A 10,493-nucleotide genomic window follows, 5' to 3' on the forward strand; every position below is an offset into this window, starting at 1 on the left:
TTCTTTTTTTCTGGAGGCAATGCCTTTAGTTATGAGATGAGCAGTACAGAATGATATAGTGCTCAAAGGTAAGGTTGCTGTCAATCTGTGTGCCCAGGCCTGTCACCACTGAGTGCATACTTGGGTGTGTTGTTATTGCTGTGGTAATCAGGAACATCACTCTTACCAAAAGGGATGATATTACATTTTTTGCACTGAGTTTAAGGCCATGACCTTGGTGCCAGTCATTTGTTTGTGTAAGACCCACTTGTAGGATGTTGACATCGTTTAGAGATTCTATGAATGCTCCCAGTTTGCAGTCATCAGCAAACTTTGTCGGACACAAACCTTTTGTTTTAGCTTGCACTTTGCAGAAATAGATTTCAAACAGTAAAGGTTCAATGACTGATCCCTTTGGAACACCACTGGTTATAGATCTGCTGTTGGAGGTGGATTCCCCTATTTTGACTATATGGGCTCTATCAGTGAGACAGTTAGCGACCCATCTAATGATATATGGGTTGATACCTACCTGGGTTACTTTGTCAATTATACCTGAGTAGGGGATAGTGTCCAAAGCCTTGGTTAATTCTAGGTAGACTGTATACACAAATTTTCCCTTACCAAGGGCCTTGGTGACTGTCTCGAAGAAGTCCACCAGGTTTAACAGGCATTATGCTCCCTATGACAAATCCAAATTGACTAAGTCAAGTGTTTGAAGGTTACCAATGTCTTTGTTGATAAGGTCCATGATGATTCTCTCCATGGCTTTACAGATAAGGCTAGACAGGCTAATAGGTCTATAGTTCCTGGGGTCAGTGGAAGCACCACCTTTGTGCAAGGGGATAACAGTGGCCTTTATCCATTTAGCTGGGACAAAGCCAGTGCTTAGACTATAATTGAAAAGAGTGCCCAATGGCATTGGGAATTCTTGTTTGAGCCCATGTATGATGCAACCTGGGATGTTATCAGGTCCCATGGAAGCTGTATTTTTGACATTAGAGAGGGGTGTTCATGACCTGCCCTTTAGAGATACAGGGTAGTGGACAGGTGGTAGAGATGTTGTGGGGTAAGTGTGGCAAGGAAAGGGGAGTGAAGTTTTCACAGGCCCTGTTGGCTAACAGGTTAGCAATGTCCACAGGCTCAATATGTGATATCATTAACTACCAGTTCTGCACAAATATAAGCCTTTCCTTTTATGTTATGGATGTAACTAAAGAATGCCCTATGGTTGTCCTTAGTTGAGGAAGCTAATTTGGATTCATAGTTAGCTTTGGAGGACTTCAAGGAATTTTATTTGCTTGCTTAAGCTAAGGAGGGAGTGTTTCCAGTTTGAGGCTCGCTCCCTCTTACTCTTAGACAGCAATTTCTTCCTCTTATTGTAAAGCCTGTTAATGGCAGTTGTCCACCAGACAGGATTGCTCTTCCTTGAGAAGCTTGTTTTGGTTCTATCAGGTATGGCTGAGTCAATGCAGTTGCTCAGGTGTTTGTATAAAGCATTTGTGTAGAACTAGGCATAGTCGCCAGTTACATCTGAGGGAGGAGGTGCAATGAAGCTATTTATACCATCCTATAAGAGGTTATAATCTGCTTTGGAGTTTTTTAGTTTAGTTTGTGCATGGTGGGAAGTGGGTCAGTTATGACAGTAACTTTGAATGAGACTGATTTATGGTCATATCTCACACCAGGGAAGACCTCACAATGGGGGTTCTACAGTGGACCCCCATATTGGTAAGCACCAGATCCAGGAAGTTGCTTGTTTAATAAATCCAGTGGTATAGACTTTTTGCAGATATTTTGGTTATAGGATAATATAAGAAAAAGACAGAGGGAGTGCTATGAAAAATATGAGAATATCTGGACAGAAGCGAAACTTGTAACAAATTCTTCTTCTTCTTCTTTCGGCTTTTTCCCGGTTAGGGGTCACCACAGCGGATCACCTGTCTGCTCATGATTGGCAGGGGAGTTTTAGAGTGTCGAGTTGCCAGCCCAGCGCCCAACCTTCCACAGAAGGCACACGCATGCGCATACACACACACCTACGGCCAATTTAGTGTGTCCAATCCACCTACTGCATGTCTTTGGGATGTGGGAGGAAACCGGAGCACCCGGAGGAAACCCACGTGACCACAGGGAGGACATGCAGACTCCGCAAAGAAGGCATCCCAGCTGAGAATCAAACCAGAGAACCTCTTGCTGTGAGGCGGCAACGCTAACCGCTGCACCACCGTGGCCACCCGAAACTTGTAACATAAATAAGAAAGAAATATAAGAAAGTTGAATATGTGAGCAAAATCAGACTATGGAAGAGAGACATGACTTGCTGATGACCTTGAGGCCATACATTCCAGGTTTATCCTTAATCAGTTAAAACTCAGCACCTCTAAAACTGAAGCTGTCAATGATCATGCAATCCTGAGGGAATCATCCACTCCTTCACGTCCCAGTTTTATCCTTTACTTGAGTTTGTTGATAAAGGGCACATTCTAGATGTAATCCTGGACTATGGGCTGACACTGTGAAATCAAGTGGATGCTGTTGTGAAATCTTTTTGTTTCTATCTGCGAAACATCTCCAGGATTACAGACCTTGTACCTCAGGCTCTCTTGATAGTTGCTCATGCCTTTATATCTGAAAAAACTGCAAAAACACTAAAAGTAAGAAAAAGAAGCAGAATGTTACCGTATAACCACACTTTATTAAACACAGTTGAGTCCTTTCATCCAAGTGCCTTCGTATCTTACAGTAATGCCCTGCACCTGGGCCTGATCTACAGATGGTGTAAAACTCAGCAGCTTGGCTTGGCTGCTGTTTTGTACATTCTGCACAACATACATTGGCTTCAAATCCATTATAGAATAACTTACAAAGTCTGGTGTTGACTCATGTGTCCATTCATGACTTGGTCTCTATTACCTGAAGTTTATTGAGCTGTACTGCCCCACTCATGCCCTGCACTCAGCTTCCAACAGGCTGTGGTTGCACAGATGCACCTTTATACTGCTGTTATGCACTCATTTTCTTAACAGGTGGTTTCCTCACCTATGTACTTGCTGCTTTAGTGGCTTTGGGAGTGCTCTTCCTTAACTGGTTTCAGCAGTTTAACTAAAACTTTTATTTTTGAAATAGTCTTTGATGGTGTGGAGTGAGCTTATCATTTTACTGGATTTTACTTTTTAAGTTTGTTATCCTTATTACAGTTGCCTTTTTGTCTTATTTATTTATATATTCTATGTTTTGTTTACATCCAATTTACTATTGCGACCAGTGCTTTGGTAGAGGTAGAGATAAAAAAACATAAAAGAAGGGAATGACACATAAAGTCAAAAGCATTTAAAATATTATAAAGAATGATTGAGGTACCACAGTCCATGCTGCCACAAACTTTTTTTTTAATTTTAAGATAAAGGATGTTCCTTAAAATCCTACATGAGATGGGTTGCACAGACTTGCTGATTGTTTTCTTGATGTAGGACTTGCACAACTCCTCCCTGCATTGTACATCATGTCTTCCACTTTCCATTCATTACCTCCACTAATCACACCTCTCAACCTCTTACAGCAAGAAATCTGGACAAAGCCATAAATAAAAGGGGTCTATATTAAAAGACCGAAGAGGTGTTTCAGCGAACGCACTAAAGCGTGGATGCTCAAAACAGCGATTTCTTTCCCTGGGAAAGAAATCGCTTGGCCATCCCTGTGTGTTTGCCCCTTTCCTCACTGTAGTGTGATCTCGAAGTTGGTATATTTAGTTGGCGGGTGGGGGGCACAGCCCCCCAAGTAGGCGGTGTGGGGGGGATGAAGCCCCCTGCTTTATGTTTTAAAATGTGTGTGTGTGTGTTTGTGCTAGAGGGTTCTTTCCCAGGGAAAGAAACCGCTGTCTTGACCGTTCGTATTTTAGTGCGTTCGCTCAGTACGTGTCGACCAAGAGGTGTTCGCTGAAACACCTCTTTGGTCTTTTAATATAGACCCAAATAAAAGTGGTACAAAAGCCCAAAAATAGGGGCAATTTTTAAATATTGCTCTTACAAACTTAGAAAGTAAACAGAATAACAAGTTTTACATTAACATGGATTTTCTGAATAGTATGAAGTCTGAAACTCAAATGTCTGTCATTATCTTTTAAATTTAATCTTTAATGATTTGCCACTAACTTGCCAGAAAAACAGATTTTTTTTTTTTTTTTGAAAAACAGACCAAAAATATGAGGCAAAAACCTGTACAGCTGAGAGGTATGCCACTAATTCCCCTATCTGTTCTACATGCATTTCTTTCCAACCTGTTTGCCCCTGCTTTCTGTTGAGCCTAGACAACCAAGTTCTTTTCTGGCAATTCCTATGCCCCATCCAGGAACATTCTGGTACACCTAAACTCTTCAAGTCCCACCAGGTAGCTTTACTTACTCCACAACCCACCCTGTTTGGAACATATGAACAATATTCTGCAAGGGATCATGAGGACTGTAAGGTGCCCAGCCATGCAAAGCTTTAAGCAGACACACTTAAAACCCTTAACAGTGCTTACCTCTCAAAGTGAGAAGGCCTGTACATAACACTGGTTTAAATTTTCATCCAGTCATCAACTAGCTCTTAAGGTAGTCAAAAGAGCTCTTTATTGACATGTGGTGGTAATGTAATTTTTGGAAATACATTGAGTTAGGAACCTCTCTCTAGTCTTGTTTATTTTTTGGTGTAGAGTTGGGTCCATAGTGTAGGTGTCTGTAGAGCCACTGGTTTTGTTAAGAAATTTCAGGCCAAGTAGAACTGGGGCTGGAAAAACAAGACAAAGGCTACTTCAGAATATAAGAAGAGTTGGAATAATCTACTGGAAAAGTTGAAGGACTTAAGACTTTTAATTTATTAGTTAGCTATCTTTGGGGCCTTTCCATTTGAGTGATATGTTTGGATTTATATCTCTCCAAAGGGGACATTGTTTTCAATGACAGGCCTAATAACAGAAGAGTACAGTAGAAAGATGACTTAATTGGATCTTGAAGATACACCCTTGGAAATGAACTGGACCAGATTGAAGGATTTCCTGACTATTGTCGAAACAGAGAGAGAGAGAGAGAGATGACTGCATAAGTACCTCCAGTTTCTTATGACAGTAAAATTCTGCAGAAGAGTATTATTTGTAACATATAAGGTTGGAATAGCTTTTTGTTGAATTCTGTTAAGCTGCATTTTTTTTCAGTCTGCTTGAGACTGTTTTTTATAACACCAGGTATGCGCATATTGCAGCCTAATAGCAGTTATGAATGTGCAGTCATAAACAAACTTAGTTAGCCACACTTCTGGGATATTGGACTGGATGATTGCAAAATAAATGCTAAGCAGGAGAGGGCCCAGCCATACCTTTCAACTCTACAGATTTTCCCAGAATGTCCAGAGTTTTGCCTCATATTTTTGGTCTGTTTTTCATAAAATTGTGTTTTTCTGGCAAATTAGTAGCAAATCATTAAAGACTGAAGTTCGAAAATAATGGCAGATGTTTGAGTTTCAGACTTTATACACTTCAGAAAATTCATGCTAATAAAAACATTGTTATTCTATCAACTTTCTAAGTTTGTAGGAGCAAAATTTAAATTTTTGGGCCTCTCTCTCACTTTTATGAATGGCTTTGTCCAGATTTCTTGCTCTAAGAGGTTGACAGGTAAGGGCCCAGCACTTATCACATTGGCATCCCACTAGATACAGTTTTAAGAATGGGGTACAATAACTTTCATAACCCGGAAAACCCAAACTCTAGCACACTCCAGACCCTCATAAGCTGCTTTTCTGTACCCTGCTATCATCCAACTCTCCATTCATACTTCCTCCTGGCCAACCTTATCTTCGACCCTCCATATCTATTTTAACCTACTTTCCTTGTCTATTCCCATTGTGATTATATTCCATGTCATATTTACTAGATCCATCCATCTTATATTTTACCTGTGTCATTTACCTATCCTTTGCAGCTACACTTTCCTTTCTTGCTGCAGTCCTTTATCCTTCTGCCTTACCCTACTGCTAATTGTCTACAATTCCTGTTAACCTATTTTCTTACTTGAAGTCCTTCCTCTATCTCCATCATTTTCTCTTTCTCTGTCCCTCTCCCTGTCTGCCCATTTCAGTCTCCTTGTTCTGTCCTATTTCACTGCAATCACTGTATTGTTTGCCTTCCCCAGACTGCTTTTGTCTGCACTGAACACTTTCCCCCCAAAAAAATATAATGTTCCTATATTTATGGTCAGTTGCTGTTCTTCCACTGGTTTGTTAGTCCTGAAAACTATGAATGATTATAGCTCCCTTGGCTCTGAACCATATGTTATGGCTTATGACATGAGTTACAGTTTTGGTACCATTGACATTAAATGAAGGAATCAGTATAAACAGTACAGTAGCACAGCTGAGACTAGAGTAATTCAGATAGGATGTGTGCACTTTTTTGCAAGTTAGGCATTCTCAGGATGGGTACAACATGCTGTCAGTGTACCTATAAAACAATACAGGACTTCAAAAACTGATAGCAAAGTAACAGAACCTTTGTTTGTATCTTCTAACACATACTGATGTCTGGGGCTCTACTGTTGTCAAAGCAGTGAGACATTTGCACTTTAACGCACCTCCCATTACAAGATACACAAGCATTGCAGAAATGTCCATTGCATCAAGAGTGATCTACCAGAGAATGAGCAGTATATTCAGGTACCTAACATTACTTCTATGACTGCACAAAACATGTGTTAGAGACACAGAAGACCAGAAGATTTTACTGTTTTACCCTATACCCGAAACCACGGGAAAAGCAAACAGTTCTGATCAGTGCTGTCACAGTACAACCAGGAACAATGTGTTATCATGAAACATAATGCACCAGTGTCATCAACCCTGGCTATTTCATAGGATCATAGGATCATAGATTAGTACTAGGCTAACTGCCCTTGCGAGCCATTTTAAGCTTAGCCAGTTATCCCTTGTGAGACTCAAACCCTGCACCTTGTGTTTTTATAAGGTAAACACCTTAACCATTAGGCCACCCTCCCAACCTAAACAATAAATGTCAAATGATAAACGTATAATAAAAGTTTAATCATAACTGATGCACTGTGTGATATCTATCTGTTTTAAATTCTATCAATATTCTCAAAAGAGACAGATACAATGATGACAAATCTGAGGAAAGTTATGTTAAGTAATGCAGATATTTTTATTTTCTTCAGCAGCATGCAGAAGTCACTTCTAACTTGAATGTGTATGTCCCAAAATGTATTAACATTCAGGCTCTGTATTTAATTTAAAAATTAATAAATATTCCAAAGACAATGAGATAAGTCACTGCACTCACATCAGCCATCATAAGTACATTCACCAGTAAAAGCTGACTCCAAACAAAATGAATTGCCCTTTTTCTGTAGGAAACTGTTACGTTTGAACTGTTGAGTATTAATTGTATTTCTGTACAGATACTAAACATATCATTTCTATTTATGAAGAAAATGGCCACCTTCTGGTGTGCCACACATTGACTGTACTCTATTTTTTACACGTGAATGTGAATTAAAGACAAGTACACAAAACTCTCCATTTCATTACTCAATGATTTATTTCTCCAGAAATTAGTCTGAAAACATACTGCGTACATGCATACACATGTAGGTACCAGAATCGCCATGCTGTAGCTCTTGGACAAATATAATTCCCTTCTCAGAATCTGTGTAGTAGGAACTGTCTTTCTAAGAAGGAAAGTCTCCAGTTTTTTGATAAAATGCATTACATAATTGCAGTTCATTGTTCTAGAATATTCCAGTTCATTGTTGTCAAAGGTACAAGAATGACCACCCACCTCCCCAAAAAAAGATTGATCTGTTTCACTCTCCAACTTTAGCTTGCTCTCTGAAAGGGATTATATTTTAGGGAATCAGAAAATACACAAGTTTATACATATGCAATTGCAGGATAAACTTGTTAATCACTGAAAGGTCGATGTACCATTAATGGCTGGATCAGCAAAAGAAGCAAATTTGAACAAAGGTATCAGTGTACTTCAAAAATGAAAACATTTTGTGCTTAACTGTTATGGATGAATAATAGTATAGAAAGTGTTTCATCCATCTGTGTGGAAGAAATGAGAATTATCCAGAATGTTAGAAAATAGCAAAAGAAATAGAGGGAGACAAGACAAAATGCTGTGCATCAGTAATGTTTCAACTCAATGATCTGTTACTACACAGTCTGTATTCTATTAGCTTTAAAGAAGGCAACTAGTGCTGGAGAATATAATCTGATCGCAATTCAGTCAAGTAAAGTTTGCCAATTTCAACTTTTATTATTTTTTTTTGTTTATTTCATGATAGCGAATAATGTGACAAATGGGGTATGCAATGAAATGTATTTACCTTGTGTCCGAAGTGCATTGATTATTATTCTTGTGACCCTGCTGTGACAGATGCAACACCTGCTGCTTCTCATCTGTCTGCTCAGTCTGTTTGCTGTTTAGATAGGAATTACCTAAAATATTTGCTGGGGTTTCAATCTCAAAATAGTGAGCTAAACCTAAGTAATCAATTGTGCCCATATGACTCTGCCACACTGGAAAGGATGTTTTTGTTCCCTTCCTGTATTCCTGCCAAACAGCAGAGACATCTTTTACCTCCCACTTCTTAAAAGTTAGATCAGCCCTCATTGTAGGCTGGATTTTAAAAGCTAGTGTTTCGTTTTATTAAACAAAGGTGAAAGTACTGCACAGTTCCAGCCAGAACTGCCATTAGCACATGCAAATTCTAGTTTTATTGGCTGATGCACCTGGCATTACTTTTACAGAATTAAGCTAAAGCCAGTTTTAGACAGCACCAAAATAAAGTCTTCAGACCTGCTGGGAGTGCATTTCAGATAATAAAACTGTGACATTTATACATGGAAGAGTGGACTACTTACCAGTGGAAGTACAGTGCCATTACCTGTCATTCATAAAGTAAGAGTGCACTGATGAAGACTGGCATAATAAAATGCTGGTTCTACCACTTTCATAAAGGTATGAGGAGAATACAAGTCAAAGGAATGAATCTGTAAACTCTTCACTCCAAATGCTGGTGTTATCTACTGCCTGCTTCAAACCCACTAGGAGCTCTCCCAATCTTGATATAAATGCCTACAAAATAAACACTACTATATACCTGAAAGGACTGTATACATACTTCAACAAAAGTACAACCATTGATCATAACTATATATACATTAACCCACATATACTTTGACAGTCTACATGGACGGCACAATATTGCAGAGGTTAGGGTTGTTGTAACAAAGCTCTAGGCACTGATTAATAACTATTAATGCTTCATTTACTATTTCTGTCTGTTTATATTTCTACAGACATGCTGCTTAGTGTCATTTACTACTCAAAACTGTTCCTAGGGGTGGGTGGGAGGGAGGGTGTGTGTGTGTGTGTGTGTGTGTGTGTGTGTGTGTGTGTGTGCACACATGATGAGGGTGCTTGGTGGGCTCCCACAGAAAAATTGGCCTTCTATCTAGAGTAGGTATTGACTTGTTTCTAGAGTTTCATGAACAGGCACCTGATTACTGCAACCCTTATATGAATTAAGATGTTAATGATGATGAATGGAGCTACTTTATGGTGACATAAAAAAAAAAAAAAACATGAAAAACTACAACTCTTCCAGCTGTAGAAGGTGAACAAATTTTAAAAGAAATAGTTTCAGTAAAACCAAAAGTACAGGAAACTTAATACAATACAGCCCTAAACAGTGAAAATACAAATACAGTAAAACAATAAAACATCAGATTTCACCCACTGTGAACCCTCATCCCCCACCCATCCAAAAATACTGATTGCATCATAGATTAAAACTTGTAATATGGGATTGGCAAAGGGGATTGTGTTCAGACTGCAGTATCCATAGCATCATATTCTAATAATTCACAGGATTTTAGAGTGTACAAGATATATAACACTATCTAAGCACAAGCTCTACTATACATACATGAAGAAGGGGGAGAGGTGACTGCAAAGCGCAAACCACTGCAAGCCCACCTGCACCACCTCATAAATGTAGCTGTTAAGAACAGGATCATGGGTCTTACACTTTACCACTTTTGGGTTTGATAAGTGACATGAGTTTTCTGCGAGACCTATAACATGTCTGCAAATACAAGTCAGTATAATACTTAAGCAAGAAAGCTCAACAGGACATGCACTATTTTACGGCAACAACAACCCCAAGGAATCCTGGGGAATGGATTAAACCAAGAAACACAATATGGAAATTCACTCTTCTATAAAGGGACATTACAAAACAGCAACACACTTATACAGTGATGCACTTCCAGAAATAATACTGTTTCCTTTTCTGTTTAATGCAAAACCCTTAAAACTGTATAGCTAACATACAGCTAAGGAATATAAAATGTTAGGAAGTGGACAATTCAGATTTTATTCGCAGTGATGGGTTTTGTAAGACCCAGCCATGGTGAAAAGCTATTATACAGTGTTGAGCATTATTTTAAAAGTAT

The 10,493-nt window shown here is 39.0% G+C and overlaps 1 long non-coding RNA gene across 1 annotated transcript; it reads left to right on the forward strand.

The window, feature by feature from the left end:
• The first annotated feature begins 7,549 nt into the window (after positions 1-7,549).
• Positions 7,550-9,596, forward strand: LOC122809543. Its single transcript, XR_006365921.1, has 2 exons — positions 7,550-9,413; positions 9,452-9,596. It is a non-coding gene; the product is annotated as an uncharacterized LOC122809543 (long non-coding RNA).
• Positions 9,597-10,493: the final 897 nt, after the last annotated feature.

This window comes from Protopterus annectens, chromosome 8.part0 (genome assembly GCF_019279795.1).
Source record: "Protopterus annectens isolate FY-2018-M chromosome 8.part0, PAN1.0, whole genome shotgun sequence".
Taxonomy (NCBI): Eukaryota; Metazoa; Chordata; order Ceratodontiformes; family Protopteridae; genus Protopterus; species Protopterus annectens.